The sequence below is a fragment of the Protopterus annectens genome, chromosome 8.part0 (genome assembly GCF_019279795.1).
Source record: "Protopterus annectens isolate FY-2018-M chromosome 8.part0, PAN1.0, whole genome shotgun sequence".
Lineage (NCBI taxonomy): Eukaryota > Metazoa > Chordata > Ceratodontiformes > Protopteridae > Protopterus > Protopterus annectens.
Genome location: NC_056741.1, coordinates 1,053,107,157 through 1,053,132,765, shown reverse-complemented (window position 1 = coordinate 1,053,132,765; position 25,609 = coordinate 1,053,107,157).

The following is a 25,609-nucleotide window of genomic DNA, read 5'->3' as shown; positions in this document are numbered from 1 at the left end:
GGGTGACCCTTGTGCGGTATGTTTTGTGAATGTGTAACAGTTCCATCAGGGATGGATTTGTGGACACCTTCTGTTTTAGGCATAGATCACCCCTTAACAGTGGGCACCACAACAGGATAGAGTAATAGATATCCACATTAAGGAGAAACCAGTGGAACAGGAAGCAATTGGTCAGGTGCCATATGAAGATAATTTGGAGCCTTCCACAGCAAACCAGTATAAATGTTCACTTGAAGCTAGTCAGCAGGGGAAGGAACAGGAAACTCTGATACAGTCAACGTTGAGGAGAGATGGGCCAGTGAGTTCCCATATGATAGATCAATGGACAGCACAGGATGATATTCATGAGAATGTGTCACAGGAAGATGGTATACGACCTTCTATAGAATGCCCAAAGGAACTGGAAAACAAGGGATGTGCCTTTAGTATAGAAGAAAATGAGGCAAGAGAATAATTGCTTGATTTAATAGACATAGACAGATATATCAAGATCAATAAAATAAATAAACTGCAAAAGGTTTATAAAACCCAAAAAGTCAGAAGTCGTATAAAACAAATGAACACAGTAATTAGGACTGTTCATAGAGATCCATGTAGTGCAACAGAAGTAAACAGGATATATTACTGTGCAGCTAAATTAATAACTGATAAAAGTTCTACCACAAGAACACAGGGTAATGAGGGAAAGGAAGGACTACAAAAATAAAATTGCCAAAGATTCAAAAGACAACCAGAAGGCATTCTATAACTGTCAAGAATTTAAATTTTATTTATTTTTTTTTATTTTTTATTTTTATTTTACATTTGTTGACCGGGCTAGTCTAGCTGGACATATTTCCATTTTCAATAGAGGCCCGGGGAGAAAAGCTCCTCACAGATATACAAAGTATAAAAATATTGTTACAAGGTAAGTAAAGGATTAATAAACAATAAAACAGATGTTTTTTCATGCTAGATATAAAGTAGCAATAAACAGAATATTACTTAAGGAAGCTAAAAACAGTTGTAGTACAGGAGAGTTACATACAATACTTCACATCAGGTACAAGAATTTAAACAATAGGTTAGAGTTTAGCTAGTAACAGTCTTATCTACAGATTAAGGAAGCAATACTTCACATAAGGTACAAGGATTTAAGCAATAGGTTAGAGTTTAACTAGTGACAGTCTTATTTACAAGACTAAGTGTTTAGAAGAGAGGAAGTTAGGTTAGAAGAGGAAGAAACAGGGGTGATGAGGGTGGTTAGTCAAGGTTACTACAAGGGCAAAGCCAGTGCTTTTGGAGGTGTTTTTTAAATTCTGGTTTGAAAAGTGGCAAGGGTGTTATTAGAGTTAGTCCATTGGGTAGCAGGTTCCAGTTTTTTCCTGCTGTGTTGGTAAACAGAGAGTCACCAGCTGCATTATTAGACTTTGTTAAGCTAGCAAGGAGTTTGTTAGAAGAATGTAGGGAGTTCAGCTTATTGTATGGGACTAGGAGTTTTGAGAGTATAGGGGTATTATTGGGTTGGTGAAATATCTTGTGGGCAATTGTGAGTTGAGGGATTTTCAGATGGTTTTGGAATTCAAGCCAGTCGAGTTGCCTGAGATTAGAGCAGTGGTGGGTTCTAAAGGGATTGCCAGTAGCAAATCTGGCAATGTTATTATAGGAAGTTACTAATTTGTTAAGGTTAGTTTTTTTAAAGTTGGTAAATACATGTGAAGCATACAGAAGGGATGAAATTAGATGGGAGTGAGCGCTCTTGGCTCTAGCTGTTGAGGTTAAAAAAGGTTTTATTCTATATAAGGAACCTATTTTTCTGTTGACTATTTTAATGGTGTTGTTTATATGGTAATCAAATGAGTGATTATTGTCAATGGTAATTCCTAAATGTTTAGTGGTACAGTCTGGGAGAATAACAGTGCCATTATTTGAAGAGACTGAGAAATCTAAGGGGGGGGGGGGCTAGTAGTGGGTGTAAAGAGAAGGAGTTTAGTTTTTTTAGCATTAAGTAAGAGGCAACATTTGGTAAACCATGTTTCTACAGTGTTGAAAACATTTTGAGTAAGAGAATGTAGTTCAGATGGAGAGGTTGCTGAACAAATTAGTGTGGAGTCATCTGCATATTGAATACAGGTGGCTTCAGGGATTGCTACATGGAGATCATTAATAAATAGTGAGAAAAGTAGTGGTCCTAGAATGGAGCCCTGAGGTACCCTGATGGTGACAAGTAAAAAGGATGAGATTTGATTTTCCCAGCGGACTGCTTGTTGTCTGTTGCTGAGATACGATGTAAACCACTTAATGGGCAGAGAGTCAAAGGAAAGAGATTCAAGAATATTGATTAAGTGGCTATGGTTAACCATGTCGAAAGCTTTAGAGAGGTCGATAAAGAGTGCAGATGAGAGGATGTTGTTGTTACGGTTTCTATTGATGATATCTATGAAGGATAGAAGGGCAGTAGTGGTACTATGTGATGGCCTAAAGCCATGTTGACAGTTTGCTATTAAGTTATGTAGAGAGAGATGATGTAGAAGTTGTTGGTGAATGCATTTTTCCATAATTTTAGCTAAGGGTGATAGGAGAGCAATTGGCCGATAGTTAGAGTAGTCATTAGAGTTTCCACCTTTATGTAAGGGGATAATGTGGGAGATTTTCCAAATATCTGGGATGGTTCCTTTTTGGATTTACATATTTATAAGGATAGATATAGGGTAGGCAATTACTTTGGCTGCTTTTTGGAGATATTGGGAAGGAAGTTGGTCAGCAGATGGAGTACATGGCTTAAGTTTGTGAAGAAATTTATAGATGAGAGAAGTAGAGATGGGTAGTAGTTTAAACTGAGAAAAAGAGTGTGTTAAGTTGCTGGGAAGGCTGGAGTTTTCAGAGATAAGATGACTAGCTAGAGATTGTATAGTCTCAGTGAAGAAAGAGTTAAAGGTATTGGCAGTTTGATGGGGAGTATTTGGATCTGCATCAAGTGGGGTGGGTGTTTGGGACTTCCCTGGGGAAAGGAGCTTATTAATGCAGGACCAGAACTTTTGAGGATTATTTTGATGAGTTTGTTGAAGTTTACAGTAATAGTTTCTTTTGTCTGTGAGTATTGCTTTTTTGTGCTGTTTCTAAGCTGCCTAAATTGTAGAAGATCAGAACTATTTCTATGAGATCTCCATTTAGCCCAGACTTTGTTCCTAAGTAGAATTTGATTTCTAGTTTCATTAGAAAGCCAAGGGGCTGGGTTAGACTGCATTCTTATGGAACGTTTAGGAGCATGCTTATCCAGGATAGATAAGAATAAAGTGTTAAAATACTTTACAGCCTCTTCAAGTGGAAGGGAGTTTAAAGGGTTCCAGTTACATGCTCTAAGCTCAGTTTGGAATAATTCTGCCTTAAAGTGTTTGGTAGAGCGTACTGTCCTAATGATGGGGAGGTTTGGAATATCCTTTTTTAATCTTGTGATGTATGTCAAGGAATGATCACTTAGATCATCTGGTGGAGTTCCTACTTTATAAGTTTGTTTCACATTATTTATGAGTACCAGTCTAAGGTACTCTCTTTCTTATTAGGTTTGTTAATTCTGGTTGTAGAGGTTATGGTTTGGGTAAAGCCATGGAGGTTAATATGAGAGGTAGGACTTTCAGCACTAACACTTTTCCAGTCCATATTAAAGTCACCTAGTATTATTGTTTCTTGGGGGTAGGTAGAAGACACCCAGCAGAATAAATCCTCTATTGTAGTGATATTGTTTCCGGGTGGTATGTAAATGCAGATAATATATAAAGATTTTCTTTGCATGATTTGAAGCTTAGTAATGAGGACTTCTGTGTTGCTATCCTGGGTTGGATTAGATGGTAGGGTAGAGATATGAAGTCCATTTTTAAATAGAATTGCTACTCCACTACCTTTATGTTTTGTTCTGTCTTGTCTAACTATATTATAGCCCTGGGGAATAATTTCATTATCTTTGGTTTCTGGTTTCAACCAAGTTTCAGTAAGACAGAGAATATCAAAGGAGTGAATATCTAGGAGGGCATGAAGGTGAGCTATTTTATTATTGATGCTTTGGATATTAAGATGCCCTATTAGGAGAGAACTATTGAGTTTAGGGAGAGTTGTTTGGATTGTAGGGTTGGTAGGACTAGTGTTGGGGTGGACATCACCATCTTTTAACTCATTATAGCTGAGTGACATCTCCAGGCATTTCTGCAGTTACACCCTACTGCTCCTCTAGGCAACAATGCCTGTTCATATTTGCATTAACAATTCCAAAACCATGTTACATACAAGGTATCGGAAAATTTTATCTTGAAGCATACATGATAGCAAACACAATTGTATTGATATATGACCTCTGTCAATGGGTATTTGTTAAAAATGTAAGGTGATAACTTCAATTTTTAAATGCTGAAGCCACGCCCACTAGGAGTTAAAGGTACACACTCAAAAGAGTTCTACTGGAGGGAATGAGTTAAGGAGGGATTATTTAGTTTTGTTACTGAATAGTTGCCAAGGTAGGTAATGATTTTCAATTTTTTTCTGAGTTTAGGTTATGTTTAATGTGGAAGAGTCTGTGGTATTTGGGTAGAAGGTAACTGGAAGTAGCAGTAATGTTAGAATGTCTATTGAAGGATATTTGTGTGTAGATTGCAGTTTGTTTGTGAGAACGGTTATGATGGAGATAGTGTAGTTTTTCAAAGGAGGTAAGAAGGTAGGTTGAGATGAGGGTAGTTGAGAGTATAATTGTGAGTGTTAGCTTGGAAAGATTAGGGGGAGGTATTTTAGAGGAGATTATACAGTGAGAACTCAAGTATAGGGATGCAAGAGGGAGCAAGATGTGGAGGAGAGGAAGATAAAAGGATACAGGAAGAGGAGAGTGGGGGAACTATGTATACAAGTTGAGAGTAGGAGGAAATATACCTTAGGGAGTGGGTAATTGTGTGTGATTATTAGAAGATGGGGTGTGGTGAATTATGTGGGATGAGGTGATGTATGGGATTGGTTGGGTGATAGTGAGGGTGTGGTTTAAAGAAGTATAAGTGTAGGTGTACTGGGGTGGGTGGGGATTGGGGGTAGGGTAGGGGAGCGGAGTGAGCCCGCAGGGCAAATGGAGCAGGTCACAGCTGAGAGAGGCTGAGAGGCAATCAGTTATGGAGAGAGACCGAAGTCTACAGGCATAGGAAGGGTAAGAGACAAACTGTTTCTAAGTAGCAGAGAAAACAGGTGAGCAGAGGTATAGCTATGCTGGGGAGACAGTTATATAAAACAGTTTAATAGCAAAAAGAGAGATATTTATAGAAAGTGCCAAAGGCAGGAGAGGAGGTTTATACAGCTGGGTAATAGAGAGGGCCAGTAGCAAAAGTAGTGATACTCAAAGGTGTAAATTTATTAGGCTCCCAGACTAACCTAGGATAATTTCCTATTCAAGCAGTCGTGGGATAAGGGGTAAGTACATGAAAAGAGAGTAAAAACACAGCTAGCAGAGTCTAGCTGGTCTATCGAGCTAGTTGGTTTCTACAGCCAGTGAGAGATGGTATTCCAAAACCTAAGATTTGATGCCCTCTACTGGATACAGTGGGGAAAGCATTAACTCCACTAGGATAGTAGGTGGAGGGGGGATAGGTTAATAAAGGATGGTAGGGGGGTAGTTCCACGGGTGTGCTAGCCCTTACAAAATAGTTTTGAATTTAAATGCAGACACCAGAATTTAGAGTTATCACATTCACAAGGTTATAGATTAAATCATACATATACTGTAGGATAACACCTACACAGTAAGGCTGAAAGTGGAGGGTCCAGGTAGATCTTGAGAGGCTTCTAAGTTGAGTTTCCCTACTATTCAGTAGGATATCATTAGCCTGGCAGGGTTTCAAAATGGAGGGACTGGCTGTGTCTCCACACAGGCCTTAGAAGTTACGGTCCACACACCACCCGGAGAGCTAGGGTCTTTTGGCCAGAGCAGAGGGATTTTAAAAATGAGCAATTCTTAGCAGGAGCAGGATTTTAAATGGCAATGCTCAGATCTGCTCTGGGCTACAACAGAATGGCATTAAATATACTGATCCCAAGGATATTACCAATATCCTGGCAGATCGATTCAGTGCAAAATTCACCCCCCCTCTCACCCCCTAAAGGGCCTATCTCAATACAGAAAGATTGCCACATTCCGGTAATAACTGCCACACAGGTAATAAATGCACTCTCCAAAGCTAAGAATACAGCATCCATGGGACCAGATGACATCCCAGGCTGTGTACTACATGAACTACAAAATGAATTGGCACCTCACCTAAGTGTCATGTTTAATCATAGCTTCACCTCAGGCTTCATGCCCACTGAGTGGCACACAGGTACAGTTATCCCACTCTACAATGGGATATCTGCATTGGATCCTGGGAACTACCGCCCCATCAGTCTGACGAGCCTGTTCTGCAAAGCCATGGAACGTATTATCATGGAACTTATAAACAAAGACATTGGCAACCTTCAAACACTGGACCCCACGCAGTTTGGGGTCATGAAGGGCTGATCTTATTTCCTGAACCTAATTGACTTATTCGAATCAGTCTCCAGAGCAGTGGACAAGGGTACGGTGGGCCACACAGCCTGTCTGGACCTCGCCAAGGACTTCAACAATACCCCCCCCACTCTGGAATCATAGATAAACTTACAAAGCTGGGCATTAATCCCTATGTCACTCGATGGGTTGCCAACTGGCTTACTGACAGAACCCACACTGTAAAAGTAGCTGACTCCAAATCCAGCTCCAGACAAGTGACAAGTGGAGTACCTCAGGGTTCAGTTCTGGGACCGCTCTTGTTTAGCATCTACTTCTCTGAAGTACAGGCCAACCAAAAGTGTGATAAGAGACTTAGGGACACAGGTGGACAGTGGTCTCACCTTCGATAACCACATCACCACAATGGTCAGGAAATCCTTCTATGTGGCACACCTCATCACTAAGGGCTTTTCATCCAGAAAAAAGGAGGTCATTGTCCCACTGTACTCATCCCTCATTAGACCCATTATAGAATACAATGCCCCGTTTGGTATGTACCTCTCAAGACATCTGTAACAACTGGAAAGGCAGCAGAAATACCTCACTAAAAGAATCACAGGCCTAAAGCAGACACCCTATGTTGACCATCTAAAAAAACTCCACCTATACTCTGTTGCATATCGTCTACTCAGAGGCGATCTCTGCTTAACATACAAGACCATGTCAAACCCAGAGCTGTTGGATATGCTACACTTAAAGAAATCCCAATCCCTCAGAGCCACACGCTTCAGGGATCTGAACGTTGTCATCACAATGAACAAAACATGCTGGAGGGATAAGTTCCTGACCCAGAGACTGCCCAGACTCTGGAATAGACTGCACATACATGTCAAGCAGAGCACCTCTTTGGCCCTCTTCAAAAGAAACCTTGATGATTGGATGGAGATAGGAAATTCACCCCAGGGATCATGTCAGTCACCCTGCTAGACAGGGGTCTGGGGAAGTAAATACTGTGGGAAGAAATAGCCAGGGAATTGTTATGGCTAGGCTTTTATAGGCCCTAGGGCCGATAGCCTAGTACCAACCTACGAACCTGTGAAGGGTAAAATTGAATGCCATCGTGGAAATATTGAACAGAGAAAATTATAAAGCAATTAAGAACTGTCACTGTTAGAAGACTATAGAAGAATAGATCAACAAAAATGTTAAGAAAGATAGATGCGATAAAAGCAATGCACAGTATTAGAACAGACCAGGATCTATCGTGTACTATCGCAAATAAACTAAAACTTTCAGCACAGGTGGAAAAACTTAGAAGACACAAAGATAAATATAAAGGAAAAGTGCAAAATAAGCAATTCAATGGCCCAAAAAGGTTTTATAGAGAACTGGGCTAAAAAAACTTCAGCTGTACTCAGTTGCATACCGGCTTCTCAGTGGTGATCTCTGCATGACATACAAGGCTATGTCAAACCCCGAATTGCTGGACATGCTCCACCTAAGGAAAACCCAATCTACCAGAGCTACACGATCTAGGGCCCTAAATCTGACCTCAACAATAAACAGGACTTGTTGGAGGGACAGATTCATGTCCCAGAGACTCCCCTTGCTCTGGAATAGGGTCACCCTATATGTGAGGCAGAGCTCCTCATTAGCGCTCTTCAAGAAGAATCTTGATGAGTGGATGGGGAACAGGAAATTCACCCCGGGAATCATTTCTGTGGCCCTGCTCGACAGTGGTGCAGGTAACTAAACCACGTGGGAGGCGAAAGACGAAACATTTTGGCAAGGCTTAATTATGCCCTAGGGCCAATAGCCTAGTACCTACCTATGAACCTATAAGGTAAAAGGAATTGAAAGACAGCCAAAAAAAGAAGAAATAGATACATTTTGGAGAAGTATCTATAAAGATCCTGCAAAACATAACAAAGATGCTAAATGGATAGAAGTTCAGCATTAGTTATTTCCTGCTGTACTTTTACAATATTCACAGATATTTGGATTTAATTTAAAACATTTATTAAAAATTTTACAGCAAAAACACTGACAGCCATTTGAAGAACAAAACATTCTCATAGTGAAAACTGAGAGAATGAGAAATAGAAAACTTCTCTCCCTTTGAAACTCGCATTTAGTGAAAATGCATCCAACAGAACATTAAACTACAAGACACATGCAGGGATTCCCAGTGAAATAGCATATAATGATGCTGTAATGCAAATCTTGACGATGAGATGGGAACTCCTAAAGCTATCCCCTTTATGACTGTTTTTTTCCTCTTGAAGGCAGAAAGCACCCTATGAGGGTGGGTGTAAACAGCTTTGTATACAATCTGAGTATGCAAATGCATGCAATGGCTAATAATTTTCTTTTATTTATTATTTATTTACCAGGAAGGTCGGACTTGAAATGAGCCAACTTTCAGCAGCGGCCCAGGGAGAAATGCTCCAGATGCAGGTCTTTGTAATGTGTGAGGAAACTGGAGCATCCAGAGGAAACCCACACAAATGCAGGGAGGACATGCAGACTCCACTCAGAAGGAACCCCAGCCAAGAATTGAACTGGAGAACCTCTTGTTGTGAAGTGACAACACAAACCACTGCTCTGTTTTATGATCATCATAGGGTATGGGTAGCCAGCCTATGGCCTATAACTATGCATTGCCCTTAGCAAATGATCTCCGTTCTGAATCAGTAGTTACATGTTACTATGAGTTAGAAGTGGAATCCGTTGACTATTAGACTGCTGTGAATTGTATGGCTGTGGATATTCAGAGAGTTCTCTTTGCAAGTATTTTTTTAATTGTGATAGGAAGCCAAATGAAACTATGGACAGTGGTAACAACAGATGCTGATCACAGCAGAACATACATTATTTTAAAATTTTACCACAATCAGCATAGGGGTTCGTATATACCTCTCAACTTGTATGCTCAAGAATTATGGATTTTTCCAAAAATAATGGAGAAAGATATCTGGGGCAATTTTAAATACTACTCTAATTCACTTAAAAAGTTTAACAGAACAACAGGTTTTGCATCAGTATGCATTTCCAAAAAAAAAAAGTATAAAACTCTAATGTCTACAAGTATTGACTTGTCTGTAATCCGCAGTGATTTACCAGGAAATAAGGGGTAGGGCAGGAAAATATGAGCCAAAGTCCAAAACATCATGCAAAATCCCTACATACTTGTCATCTTCTTTGCTAAAGAATTCTGGACATAGCCAAAAATAACAGCGACAAAAATCTGGTATATTTTTTAATATTGCTATAATTCAATGAAAAAGATAACAGAACAATAATTTATTTAGTGCCTGCAGACCCATACATTCCTACACTTTGTAAAGAAACATTCTGGATCACACGCACACACACACACACACACACACACACACACACACACACACACACACACACACACACACACACACACACAATACATCCATCACACAGTGTCCCTCAAAAACATAGGCCTATGCTGAGGCTGTAAAAAATCAATGGTCCCAAACCTCAAACACCTCTAAAGCCTATGAATGGCAACCCCTGGCCTAAGCCTTCTATACAGCACTCATCAGAAGCAAAACCAAACACCACACATAGACTTAAACACAGCAGATCTCCAACAGCAAAGCCCATTAAGCAAGCCATAACACATTAACCCGGACTATTGCTTAGGGGACTTCATTGTACGATACAGATGCCACACTCACCATACCAAACAAGGAGAGGATGATGGTTAGTTGCTTATCTGGAGTCAGGATGCAAGCTACATGCACACTTAAGTCACTACACCACAGTACCATTATGATTTTATCTCTCAGTTTATATACTCTTCAGTCTATATATATATATATATATATATATATATATATATATATATATATATATATATATATATATATATATATATATATATATATATATGGTTCCCTATCAGAAGCCTGAAACACTATAAGCCTGAAAATCAAAATCCTGAAACCAAAAGCCTGAAAATTCAAAATCCCGAAAACCCAAAATCCTGAAACTCAAAATCCTGAAAACACAAATAATACTAATATGTCACTATAAAGACACTAATAACTACCAACTGACCCTGACCCTAACCCTAACCCTAAGGTCCGTCACTATCACTCACCTGACCAGCGCCCCTAACCTAACTCACTTAAACGCCCCTAACCTAACATAAAACCAACGACACTCACCTGAACCCAACGCATGACCTAACACCACAGGGCTAACAATAGCAAAGCCACAATGACATCAGTATGTCCATTTTGTGTTTTCAGGATTTTGAGTTTCAGGATTTTGGGTTTTCGGGATTTTTAATTTTCAGGCTTTTGGTTTCAGGATTTTGATTTTCATGCTTATAGTGTTTCAGGCTTCTGATAGTGAACTATATATATATATATATATATATATATATATATATTTTTTTTTTTTTTTAAAGTTGGAAGTGTTAGTAGTTGTTCTGATATTTAATGACAACAAATTCAGGGAATGACAGGGAATATGATGAGGAACTTATAAGCAAGGGTACACCCAGGTTCAAAGTGATTGTTCCATCATATTAAACTGAGGCCACATCTTTCTGCATTGATGGTAGGCACAGTGCAATCATTTATAGCCCCCCTGAGATATTGAAATAGTAGGGAGAAGTTCCCTAATGCCCTGGCCAAATTTGCTCTAGTAGTATTAATACTAACAATGGTTCCCCCCAGAAAGGAGGCTACTTGCCTAGCAACACTAGCTGGGTCAACAAAGGATAACTTAATTAAATATTTTATATTACATCCACTTTTCTGCTTTCATTTCAAAAGTAAAGAAGAAAACAATATGCACGCTGACAGTTTTGAACACTGCTTATATTAACTGTTGGGGGGGCAGTTAATGGGACACTAGAATGGTTGTGAAGAGAGGGGAGAGGGGGACCATGATCCATTACCCTGTTTAGGGCTCCATTTGATCACGATCCAGCTCTGGTAATGAATATCCCTTATTGTATCACAATTTTTTCTTATAGCCCTGTAACATTATAAAAACCAGAGTGATACATTTAAATCTCCAACCTCCAAGCTCTTTAGCACTGACCGCAACTGAAATATTGGCATTCACTTACGAAGTTAGTATTATACTGTGACACCATCAGCACCTGAAATGACTGAGTCTCTGAGATTTCCCTGATTTTTTTGGAATATCCAGGAGTTGCCTCAGAGATTTGTTCTGCTTCTTACACAACTTTTGATTTCCTAGTAAATCATTGAGGATTTCAGTGACTAAATAATTACTGCTAGATATCAGAGTTTTACACTTCTTATTCAAAAAATGCAAAACCTGTTGTCCCGCTAATGTTTTAAGTAAATCTTTGTAAATAACTCCAGAATGTTGCTCCATTAACTCTGCTCAGCAGAAAATGTAGCAACTTGCCTGGTAGTAATGTGAATCACCTTGCTAGAGTTAAATAACCATGCTTACCACTTGAGTGATTCCCCCTTGACCACAGATGCAGTATCTGCTTTCTTTTAGGAAACTGTCAGTGGTGTAAAGTAAGGAGTTTATCATATAAATCAGGTCACAAAGCCAGTGTGCCGAACAGTCACAGCCCTTAAGGCTAAACAACACACCTGATACACTTGTAATAGGTGACTCTATCGTCAGGCACACTGACGTCCCGCTCACCAGGCTGAACAAGGGGAAGGTCACGGTGAGCTGCCTGCCGGGCGCTAGGATCCGCCACATAACACAAGCACTTAGGTCACTCCAAGGCAAGTACAAATATGACTCAGTCATTGTCCATGCTGGTGTAAATGACCTGAGACGTACCTCCCTGGACTACATGAAAAGAGACAAAGAGGAGCTCTCTGAGCATGTAGCCCAGGCCGGTATGACCCTGACCTTGAGTAGCATCTTACCCTCACCAAGAATGATGCCACAATATGAAGACAAGATGATCAATTTCAACAATTGGCTTAAGTATTGGTGTCATTCAAAGGGGATCCAATGCCTGTCAGCCTGGGATGACATGCTCGACAAGCCACGATGCTTCGCTAGGGCGGCTTGCACCTGTCACCCTGGGCTTTGGATATAGGCAAAGGCTCTTGCTACCCCCATAGTGCCTTTTTAGGCAAGGCTCAAAGACAAACCCACCTACATAGGTATCACAAGGGATAAGAAACTAAGAGTAATGCTACTCAACGCCAGAAGTCTAAACCTCAAGATGCACACACTCGAAACTCTCCTTAGCATGGAGAACATCGATATCTGTGCAGTAACAGAAACCTGGTTCAAGGCTCCCGAGAGCACCCCAGCACTACTTGGTTATACCTCATACCATGCTTTTCGGCCCCAAAACTTGGACCGAACCACAAAAGGAGGGGGAGCATCAATATTCGTCAAAGATACCCACACCTCCAGGTTGGTGGCACAGCATGAAGTATCAGAGACTATCCATATGCAACTAACAGTGGGTAAAACTGCCTTCCAGTCTATAGCCAGCTACAGACCACCCTCCCAAACACAGGAGCCCCACTCGGCCTTCCTGAGAATACTGGAAAATATGAAGGTCTCTCCAAACACCATTATATTGGGTGACTTCAACTACCCAAACATAGACTGGGAGCATTACTCTAGCTCCAACACCCTAGCCCAAAGGTTCCTAGAATTTATAAACTCAAATGCTATGGAACAACTTGTTACCACTCCCACAAGAGGGGAAAACATACCGGACCTGATCATCACCAACATGGGGACTCTATGCTCCAGACCAGAAGTGTATCCCTCACTGGTAAGATCAGACCATAAACTAATCTCACTGGATATTCACATCCCGACCCCACCCCTGCCCAGAAAACCACAGTGAAAAACTTCTCTAAAGCAAATTTCACACTCCTCAAAACCAGGTGGAATCCTTCAAAGCCCCCGGGCCTGTGGAAAATATGGCCCAGACTGCAGAATCCTTTATAAATGCATTCTATGAATACCTTCAGGAATGCATGGATCATGCAATCCCAAATAAAACCAAGACCCAATCCTCCAAAGGCAGACATCCTGTCTGGTGGACCCCAGCCATAAACAAACTATACAATAGAAGGAGGAAGCTACTACATGATAGAGCAAAATCCCAAAAAGGGAAGGCATCTCTGATCAGTATTAGCAAAAAACTACAGGCACTCATAAAATTGTCTAAGGCCAGCTTCGAGAGAAAAATTGCACAGGACACTAAGGATAATCACAAGGCTTTCTTTAGTTATGTTAGGAACCTGGGTGGGAATTTCCAGATATGCTCAGAATTAGTCCAAAATGTCAAAAAATACACCGAGCCCACAGACATTGCCAACATCCTAGCTGACATGTTCAGTGCAAACTCCCCCCCTCCCTCCCCACCAAAAGGGCAAAAATCTATCCCAACCGAGGGCTGCCCCTGACATCTCAGATGCTCAGGTAAGAGCCGCCCTCTCCAAAGCAAAAAACACAGCATCAATGGGACCAGATGGTGGCCCGGGCTGCGTCCTACATGAAATCCAAGAAGAGCTAAACCCAAACATAAAACTACTGTTCAATCTTAGCCTTACTACGGGATATGTACCCAAAGAGTGGTATACAGCAACAGTGGTCCCTCTCCACAAAGGTGGTGCCTCAACGGATCCTGGAAACTATCGCCCCATAAGCCTGACTAGCTTGGTCTGCAAAGCTATGGAAAGGATCATCATGGACCTCATAAATAAAGATATTGGGGACCTACAGACACTGGATCCTACCCAGTTTGGCTTTGTTAAGGGCAGATCCTGCCTCTTAAACCTGGTTGATTTCTTTGAAACAGTCATCAAGGCCATTGACGAGGGGAAGATGGTCCACACAGCCTACCTGGACCTCGCAAAAGTCTTCGATACAATACCCCACTCGGGCATTATAGATAAGCTCACCAGCTTAAATATAAACCCCTATGTCACTAGATGGGTTGCAACCTGGCTCATGGACAGAACCTACATGGTTAGAATTGCTGGAGCCATGTCAGACTCCAAACCAGTTACAAGTGGCGTCCCACAAGGCTCAGTCCTGGAACCTCTCTTGTTCGGTATATATTTCTCGGCAGTACAGGCCAACACGGAAGGACTGTGGCTGACTAAGTTCGCAGATGACTGCAAACTGGGCACCATAATCAACTCTCCAGCTGACACAAGCATCCTCCAAAAGGGCCTCATAGAAACAGACAACTGGTGCCAGAGCCATGGCCTCAAGCTAAACGCCAAAAAGTGTATAGTCATCCCCTTTGACAAAAACAAAGTGCCCACAAATTACTACATAGGTGGTAATCCATTAAGTACAGAATAAGTCATTAGGGACCTGGGGACCCAAGTTGATAGCAATCTCTCATTTGACAACCACGTGGCCAAAGTGGTTAGAAAAACATTTTATATAGCCAACCTAATCATGAAGGGATTCACATCTAGATCAGGGGAGGTCATCATGCCTCTTTACTCATCCCTCATCAGGCCCATAATTGAGTACAATGCCTCTTTTGGGATGTACCTTACCAGACACCTGCAGCAACTGGAAAGACCCCAAAAGTACCTCACCAAGAGGATCAAAGGGCTCAAACAGATGCCATATGCTGCCCGGTTAAAGAAACTCCAGCTCTACTCAGTGGCATACCACCTGCTCAGAGGCGATCTGTGCCTGACGTATAAAGCCATGTCCAACCCGGAATTAATGGACATGCTGCACCTCAGGAAATCCAAATCCCATCGATCTATGCGCTCAAGAGACTTGTACCTCAGCACTGAAATAAATAGGACATGCTGGAGGGACAGATTCATAACCCAGAGGCTCCCTTCACTCTGGAATAAAATCCCAGTCCAGGTGAGGCAGAGTCCCACATTGACTCTCTTCAAGAGGAATCTTGATGAGTGGATGGGAGATCGTAGGTTTACCCCGGCTATCACTTCTGTGTCACTGTTAGACAGAGGCACAGTATACTAACCTCAAAAAAAGGCATAGCAAAATTAATTTAAAATGGGTGGCGAAAGCCAAACACACTCTGGCTAGGCTTATAAATGCCCTAGGGCAGATAGCCTAGTATGAACCTATGAACCTATGAACCTATGAAAGATAAACTGCATCCCAACCATCAGGTGCACATCATACCAATGAGTTATGTACTCTTGTTATGATAACATTAAATAAACCTTTTTAACTGCAGTGTATTAACTCCTGATATTATATCAAGCCAAGCTTGGTAACAGTGTTGAGGTGAAATGAGCCTCTGTGTAACAAAAGTAGGCTAAATGGCTTATACTGAAGGACTTTAGTAGCACTCTAAACTGTACAATAGTAGCCAGTCACACCAGTCATGCAAAAATGAAGTGTCATACTAAAACTCTGACATGTTTCTTGTTACATAAATGCTTAGCTTAGTTAGAATGTGTTGTCACTTTGGAGGAGGGGAGCTTGACTGGTGACCCGGACAAATACAAATTTCCCCTAGTCAGTATGAATACCACCTAGGATCTTCCCTGAAAATAGGCCATTGGTCAAATCAATAAATTATAAATGTTCTATATATATGTATATATAATCAGAAACACACACACACATTAAGAAAAAAATTGTAAATGTAACATTATCGATACACAATGAATCGATTAGTTAGCCACAGTATATACTAAACTTCCATGCAGAAACATGTTAAACTTCACCATAAGCAAACAAATATATCACAGTAATATAAAACTAAAAAATACATATAAACTTCAAAATAAGCATACAAATACATTAGAGTGCAGAATGGACAAGGGGGCAAAGATGTCACATAACCATTGTGCAAAACGACAGTTAGAGCACATTCCCAAGTGACTGTAACCTGTTTGTTATGTCTGCCCATGCCCGATATTCAAAGTAGTACTTACAATAAAGAAAACTAACCTTTAAATCTCTCACCGTAGCCATTGAGGGATGATGCTGGCTATATCCGGCCTACTAGATAATTACAAATCAGTAGTGGTATCTGGGGAACAATTTTATAAAACATTGCGCTCCATTTATTGACATTGTGTGATTCCTAATACTTTAGTGCTAATCCGAGCAGACATACATTTTTATGAGATTAAAAATGATTTGCTGTTTCTGCCTATGAATAATTGCATTTCAAAACACAGCCACAATTCTCTGTCCCTACTGCCAATATATATCACTGTGGAAAACACTGTTGATATTATACATTAAAACAGAAAACTGACATAACTAAAAGATGACTACATAGATGCAGTATACCAATGCGGTTTCTCTAGCATACTACTGACTATTTGCTGTTGAACTGTGCCGCAGTATATTTTAAGAGAACATTTTCATATTTAATTGTTGTTTGCTATTTATTTTTATTTTTACATGACTGGTGTCTCCTCATGATTTACTGTATCCTATGTAATCCACTGCCGAACTACACATACATATGTTTTTGTTTACTTACATTTGCACTAGTGTTTTATTTGATGGGTGTTTATTACCCAGTCAGACTGGTACACAAATAAGTAATAAAATAAACAAGAGAACATTGTAAAATAATGTGACACTCATTTTATTAGAAAACCAAAAAGGGGGCAACCAGTAAACACTTCTTGCTGACACAGTCATAGTATCTTGCTATGACTGCTTCAATACTTCGGCAGGTTTGTATATTTTTTGGGGGGAATGGGGTCGTTTTATTTTAAGGGTAATAATAAACTAATTCTTGTTCCTCTCTGAAAAAGAAAGCTACTCCTTCCCTGCCTGAAATGAAGAAACCATCACTCCAGCTCATATCCTGTAATTTCTTATTGAAAAAAAAAAAATCTGGACAAAGCCAAAAATAATGGTGGGGCAAATTTTAAATATTGCTTGTATAAATTCATAAAGTTGCTAGAATTAAATGCTTTGTGTTAGCATGCATTTTCTGAAGAATATGAAGTTTGAACTCAAATATCTGTCATTAATTACTGAATACAGTCATCACTGACTTACCAGAAAACCACAAGTTACATGAGCAACAGACCACAAATATGAGACAAAAACTGAGGAAATTCTGCAAAAATCTGAACAGCTGAGAGCTATGGTCCAGCTCACAGGGTAGTACAGCTGATTATGACATCCACATGGGCTGGTTGTGATTTCAGTAGCGAGCACCTGCTGAGTAAGATGTATCCACACTTTGCACTAGGTTGTTTGCAGGACATATTGAGAATCAGATCCGGAGATGGTCAAGAAGGACAGAAATGCCAGACTCTTGACAAGCACTAATTGCATTTATTATTCTTATTGAGTGGTGAAAATACTTTTAGTAACATCTTTTTAATTTATTCCAGTCTTCTTGCCTTTAGTTAAGCCTGTTTACTGCTTGTGCTTTTAATTTATTGCATCCTTAGTCTTATACCTGTACTTACATACCTGTCATGTATAATAACTGCCAGGAAGGATTGTGTCATATAAAGACTAAAAGGGTTAGTTACAGGAATGCAGTGACAGTTTGGGAAGCAGCAAATATGAAAGGAGAAAACAAAAATCCATGTGACTTATGTGGAGTACTCTGCTTGTAGGAGTCCTGTTAATTTCAGAACTGCTAATAACCCACGACCATTGCATAATAATAATAACAAAGAAATTGCCTCCAAATACCACAAGACATGCAGAAAGAGTTTAACATAATCACAGTTTATTGTTTTAAGGTTTGAATAAAAAACACAATGTTAAAATATTTCTGCATGTCCTGCGATCTTGGAGGCAATACGTTTGCTATTTTTAGAACTGCAGTGTAGATCATAAGCTTAGTAATTGCAGCAAGGCACTTGTTAAATTTGTAGAAAGTGTTTTGCTACCATTTTAAACAGAAGTTTTTTTTTTTTTTTTTCTGTTACCAAACAGCAGTTGAAGGGCACCAGATCGCGGAATTGTTTCAGCAGTCTATGTAAAGTATGGTCAACCAGTAACAGTTTTTTTTTCCACAAAATGCATGCTGTGTAAGTAGTCCACAGATCTTGGGACTTTTGAGCAACAGTTTCCACTAATTGGGCTGCGGATGGTAGCGAGCCAGTTAAGCAGAAGAATTTGTTTGTAATCCAAAATTTGGGCAAAGGACTTTTTGTCTGAGCTGAGGGGTGCTACATCAGGGGAACTGCTTCAGAAAACATTTGTGCCAATAATGACACACATTACAGTCTACCTCCAACACAGACATACAGCTGCAAATACTGGCACACATCACACATAAGACACTATCGCTTAGCACAGTAACTATTCCTGATCTAGTTTTCAGCAGTGAAGATAACTAGTACACAACACAGAAAACGTTTCACTACTAAATGACAGTTTGAGGCATTACTTCTACTTGACACTTGATAAAGGCTACAATCACCAAAAAAATTACAAAGATTAAAAGAAAAAAAATCCAGCAATAATACATTTCACAGGCACAGTTTCTTATGCAGTTAAATAAGAATGAACTTACCTAAGCTGTTAAACGTCACTTTTTTGTGTTTTCTAAATACATCACATGAAGTTTCACTCAGAACAATTTGCTCCAATATTGTTTTGAGTCCAGAGGGAAACAATTTATCCCAGAAGAGTTCCACAACAAGAATATGTGCTCTACACTACGTGTCTACTATTTTTACAACAGTTGTTACCCCAGCAAGCCATTATACAGCCTACGTCACATGTGGACAGTGCTTAAGCAGTATGGACTACTCATCTGACTATGTCGAAGGTACGTACTGAGGGAAGAGACAAATTCCTCCAGAAGTCATACGATACACTGTATGAGGAATGAATGGGGGATGGGTTTTCCAGCCCTACGCTGCTGAAGCGGTGAAATATAGAATTCAAAATCTTTTTACAGCCTTCAGTCAACTGCATGAGTCTGGGATGAAGTTGTAGGGATAAAAGAAAACTCACGGTTGAGTCTTCATGTATGTGAGGGCAGAGTTTTTTAAACCTCACAAGCGGAATGAAATACAGCGCATAACTGGTTGCAGCTTCCCACTGTAGGCAGTATGGCATGCGTTGGTGAGGGCATGTGCTTCCAGCTGCAGCGCTGGGGCATACAGGAGTCCAATATCATGATAGGACTCCTGGTAAAAAACCATGATGAGAGACTGCTGCAGGGCCAGTACCAGGGCTCCCAATATAAAGCGGAAGCCTGGGACCATCTCGCCCGTGATCTCACCAGTGCCACTGGTATCCCTCTGATTGGTGAGCAGGTCCGGCACCACTATGCTGACTTGAAGTGGAGGAAGAGGGAGCTCTTGGATGAATGGGTCTAAGAAGCAAGGCAGAGGGGTGATGTCCCAGCAGTGTGTAAGTATTCATATCAATAACTGTTTACCAAAGTCCAATCTGTGTATGTGATGGATAGGTATGCCTAACTCTTTCTCTATTCCCTTTACAGTTGCAGCTAAGCGGGCTGTGAATTAGGAAGCCCATGGCAGTAGATTGCAAAGGCTGTGTCGCGAGGTTGGTGAGTAACAATCTTGTTTGTAGTGTCATACCACATAAATATAAAGTAATAGAAAGTCACCTGGCAGTATAAAAACTGTGTATGGGTCATACTGAATAAACCAGACAATATGACAGTAATAGTCCCATATAGGTGATATTTAAATAAAACCATAACTGCTTGGCAATAAAGTTCTAAATCCTGGACTGGTTGTATTTACTCAGGTATTTTATGGCATTTAGTGTTGCATTCTCTGAATAGTAATGTTGTGTTAACCACTGTTACCCACACTGTGCTGCATAATAAATATGTCTAGGAATGTCTGTATAAGACTGTTGTGAGTACAAGGTTAGATTTTATACATAAAACACAGAAGAAGCACACAGCAGTTTCTAAATAGCTCACTCTGATGAAACACAAGTTCCTGTGTTTTTAGCATACACAGCCATGGTTCAAATTCTGGGAGTGGTACTAAGCTGTATGCACATACCTCTCAACTGTACAGATTTTTGCAGAATGTCCAGATAATTGGCTCATATGTTTGGCCTGTTCCTCTTTCTCCCTGGCAAATCACTGGAATGATCTCAGAATTGTAGTCACTAAATAATGACATACATTTGAGTTTCAGACCTCTAATCCATCAGAAAATGTATATTAAAACAAATCTTGTTACTCTAGCAACTGTCTAAAAGTTTATAAGAGTAATATTCAAAATATGTCCCTATTTGTGTACCCCCATGTTGTCAAGCTTTGTACAGAGTTTGTGCATTAAGTGATTGAGAGGTATGTGCATATTTTAACTAGAAATCTGGGAATACATGTACCAACAGTCAGGTACTGTTAACAAACATTCCCCCACAAGTCTTTCAGATAAGAGAACTGTAACTGCCTGGCAATAAAGTTTTAAATCCTGGACTGGTTGTGTTTACTCTGGTACTGTATGGTTTGACATGTAGCATTCACCAAGATCTGATATCAGAATAGCACTGTTGTGTCAACCACTATTTCTCACACTGTGCTACATAAAAATATGTCTAGGAATGTCTGTATAACACTGTTGTAATTACAAGGTCAGATTGTACAACCAAGAGAGACTTAGACAGAAAACACTGAAGGAACAAACAGTGGTTTCCAAATAGATCACCCTGAAGAAGCAGAAATTGTAGTATTGTTAGCAGAAAAAGCCATGGCTCGAATCCTGAGAGTGGTAGTAAGCTTAATCATACCTCTCAACTGTACAGATTTTCCCTGAATGTCCAGATATTTGGCTCATATTTTTGGCCTGTTCCTCTGTTTTCCTGGCAAATCACTGGGATGATCTCAGGATTGTAGTTACCAAATAATGACATAAATTTGAGTGTCAAGACTTCAAATCCTTCAGAAAAGGTATATTAAAACAAATCCTGTCACTCTAGCAACAGTCTAAATGTTTATAATAGCAATATTCAAAATATGTCCCTGTTTGTACCCCCATGTTGTCAAGCTTTGTACAGAGTTTGTGGAATAAGTGATTGAGAGGTATGTGGATAATGTTAACTAGGAATCTGGGAATATGTGCAGAAACAGTCAGGTAGTGTTAATAAACATTCCCGCCACAGGTCTACCACGTAAGAGAAGTACAATTTAGTTATAAGACTGTTGAAGTATACACTTGTGTACAAACATACCACTGCCAAAACAAAGCCATAGGGTATTGTAATAATAATTGTAGAGTAATGATTAGAGCAATGATCATTAAAGTTTTGAGTACTGCAAGGATATACAAGTTGTTAATTGACATATCCCCCCCACCCCACCATATCTGCAACAATAATCAAAACACACAAATCAATGGGTATGTTTACACCAAACCTACTGTTGGGATATATGTCCTATTGTTCAACAAATATTGAAATGTGTTTCTATTAATGTTCCATGTTGAAATAGTATCATTGGTGGCCTGTTGCTATCAAGGTAACCTGCATGCCATTGTAATGGCCACTGTGGTTCCATATATGCATGTTTTCTGTTTGCTATGCAACTGCTCCACATCTGTTGTTTTGGGTTAATGGGAATATCTATGCATACTGTTATAACTAATCCTGGAATGTGTTGACTATTACTAACCCACATATGTTCTAAAACTGTAACACCATAGCATGTTTGGAAGGGGTGGTCCAGCGGACCCACCTTTCCACCACATCTGGCCATGGTACTTGGCCCCAGCATGTCTGAGACCCACCCTGGGACCTCCTTGTCTGCTGGTCCTGCACCACCTTTGGGTGGAACTACCTCAGGGGATGGGGCTTGTCCCCCCTGGGACTGGGTGCCAACAGGATCCTGTCTCCCAAAGCCAGGTCCAGGGTTTGGTGTAGCAAGCTCCAAAAGGAGTTTGGAGATCTGCTACACCAGCTTGAGGGTCACATGGTGCAATTAGAGGGTCAGCCTGCCCCTCTTGCTTAGCCCCCAGCACAGCCACCTTCGGGGCCGTGAAGGTGCAGTGGTAACTGCCCATAGGTGGGGACCTCAGTCCCACTGTTTCCATTTGGGGGCTCATGGGCTTCCAATTTCCAAATGCCCCCTCTCCGTCCAAGGTGTTTATCCCCCTCATTTGTCATATACCACCCCTGTATGCTGTCTTGTCTGTCTTCCTACCCAGCCTACCTCCCCAAATATACCTGCTATCCTTCCCCAACATCCCACTCTCACCTTAAAAAAAAGCGTCAATTTGATCCCCAAAAAATATTTTGCCCCATACATAGCTGTCCATTTTGCACACGTGTCCACTGGACATATGTAATCTGGTCTAATTGGCTTCACAACATGTTGTTGTCCTCACCCCCTCTCATGGTGTCCAGATATACCTCCAAATGCAGTATATATGCACATCTGTTGCTGTAGAAGAAATGGACAGCTATGGACCTTTCCTACACGCGTCCTGTGCATCCCTAGCTACTTCCCTATTGTCTTTCCCTCTTTGTGCCCCTTTTTCAGCACTTTCTTATCACCCCTTTTTCTTTTCTTTTAAAGAAATTAGCATGGAGGTAAGCGGGAGTAAGGTCTTTTAAGCATTAATAAGTGGGATTAAGCCTGTTTGCATAGTACAAAGCAATGCCTACACATATTAAGCACTTTTCAGGCTGTCTGTAAGCATATCTAACCAGACGTTAGCATTGCTTACCACCGCACAAACCCATGTAAACCTGCTTACAACTGCTTAAAAGTGCCTTAATCACTTTGTTTCCAACAGCCCTTGTTCTGCCCAGCAACAAAATAATCAGCCCTGCCCAGTCATAAACCCAGGAGCCTGCAATCCATAGTCAGCGCAGTGTAGCACTACTCCATCAGAGCTGTACTATTAAGTGTTTTTTTAATATATCATTCAATACAGGTATAGAATACTATGGAACAAACACTGTGGAACCAACATGTTTATAAAATATAAATATACAAATATAAATGTGTATGGTGATAGATGCATATGAAAAGTGTATACATCAGATATATGTAGCTGCAGATACAAAATTACACATATAGAATATGTAGATATATATCACAAAATAATATAATGTGCAGATATCAAACTAGAAATATACTGATATATCAATAGGCATGTATAATATACATATATATATATATATATATATATATATATATATATATATATATACATATATATATATATATATATATATATATACATATATATATATATATATATATATATATATATATATATATATATATATATATATATATAAATATATCTCTAGGTACATATATATTTATACATAAATATACATATATATATATATATATATATATATATATATATATATATATATATATATATATATATATATATATATATATATATATATATATATATATATATATATATATATATATATATATATATATATATATATATATATATATATATATATATATATATATATATATATATATATATATATATATATATATATATATATATATATATATATATATATATATATATATATATATATATATATATATATATATATATATATATATATATATATATATATATATATATATATATATATATATATATATATATATATATATGTATCTGTGCATAACATGTACTGCAGTTACACCCAGCACCATAACTCCCCACCCCTAAGTGCAGGAGATCTGGACAAAGGCTGAAAAATGGTGTGGGGGGGGGCAATGGACCATCACTAGGGACACAATGTACATCCTGCAGGTATAAATGTAGAATGTTGCTACAGGAACAGGGTGTCTGTCAGCATACATGTTCAGTAGGATGTCAATTAGTTGTGAAACTGTAATGTACATCATCATATACTCACAGACATCCCCACATGATGACAGTGATTCACCATAGAAAGGAAGAAAGTGATACTGTTCAACAGACCAGAAATATGGACAATAAATGTGGACAGACTGTAACAATCTGGCTGGTGACAGGTATGCTCAGAACAGCTGAGTGCAAGAAAGCATAACCAAGCCTGGCCAAGGGTGGGGGGTGGAAAATGTGGACATATTTGACATACTGGTGTAGATGAGCTGACACATATGATAACACCCTCTTGTCTGTTCCAACATCTATTGAGTGGAATGGCAGAAGTCCAAAACCCGGTGACTTCCCGGGAGTTAGTCATGTAAATCTTCACATCCCCCCACTGATGTGTCAGACATACACAACGCTTATGTGGGCCAGGCAACACTATACATCTACCAAATATCTGGACATAACATCACATTAGGGAAAATACACTGAGCTGCTACACATGTCACCAGGCAATATCCAAACTACAGGCAGACTGACACAACAAAAAAGCAATCTTGCTATGGGGAAATACATATGTAATTGCAAATATACCAACAGGGATGTAACAGCACTGAGAAACAGACACCAGTGTGAAAGTGCATACAGTATAAGGAGTGTGTGAACCAACCTGTGAGCATGTTTGATACTCACACCTTAGCCATACATATAATGGCCCAATGCACAGTATAGTATGATGCCTGACTGTGTTATGGGACATGTCACAGTCTTACCCTACAAAAATGTAACACTTGATAGAGCACCAGAAACTGAATCCGCATGCAAAGGTGGATAGAAAAGGAAACATAACACTTCCATCTACCCCCCCAAGAAATAACATATTCATAATACACTGCTACACAAAACTGACAGTCTGTCAACAATAGCCAGAAATACAAAGACCTCTCAACTGTACACACTCCCAAAGAATGTGCAGGCCTTGACATCATATATAAGGCCTCTTACTCATAAAATGTCTGGCAGTCTGATACCTAACTTTGATGATATCATGAATTGCATCACTAAATAATGATATACCATATCTCTATGCCTCTGACTGCATGATATATGGACAAGGTTTGACATATTTGTGGACAGAGGCCTAAACACAGGTCCAGGATGGAGATATTGCTGCTATAAACTGAGAAAGTAGCTGGTGTAGGTCTAATCCTATCCCCCATGTCACACACAGTGCAAATGTGAACATCCCACACTCTGCACTGTCCAGCCCTGAATCCTGCCTGTCTGTATGATCCCACTGTCTGCAACCAATATAATGTAGCCAGTCACACTACCCTCCTGTAGACTTTACATATCACTCTTAATGGTACTTGCCTATCAAAAATAACTCCTGACTCCC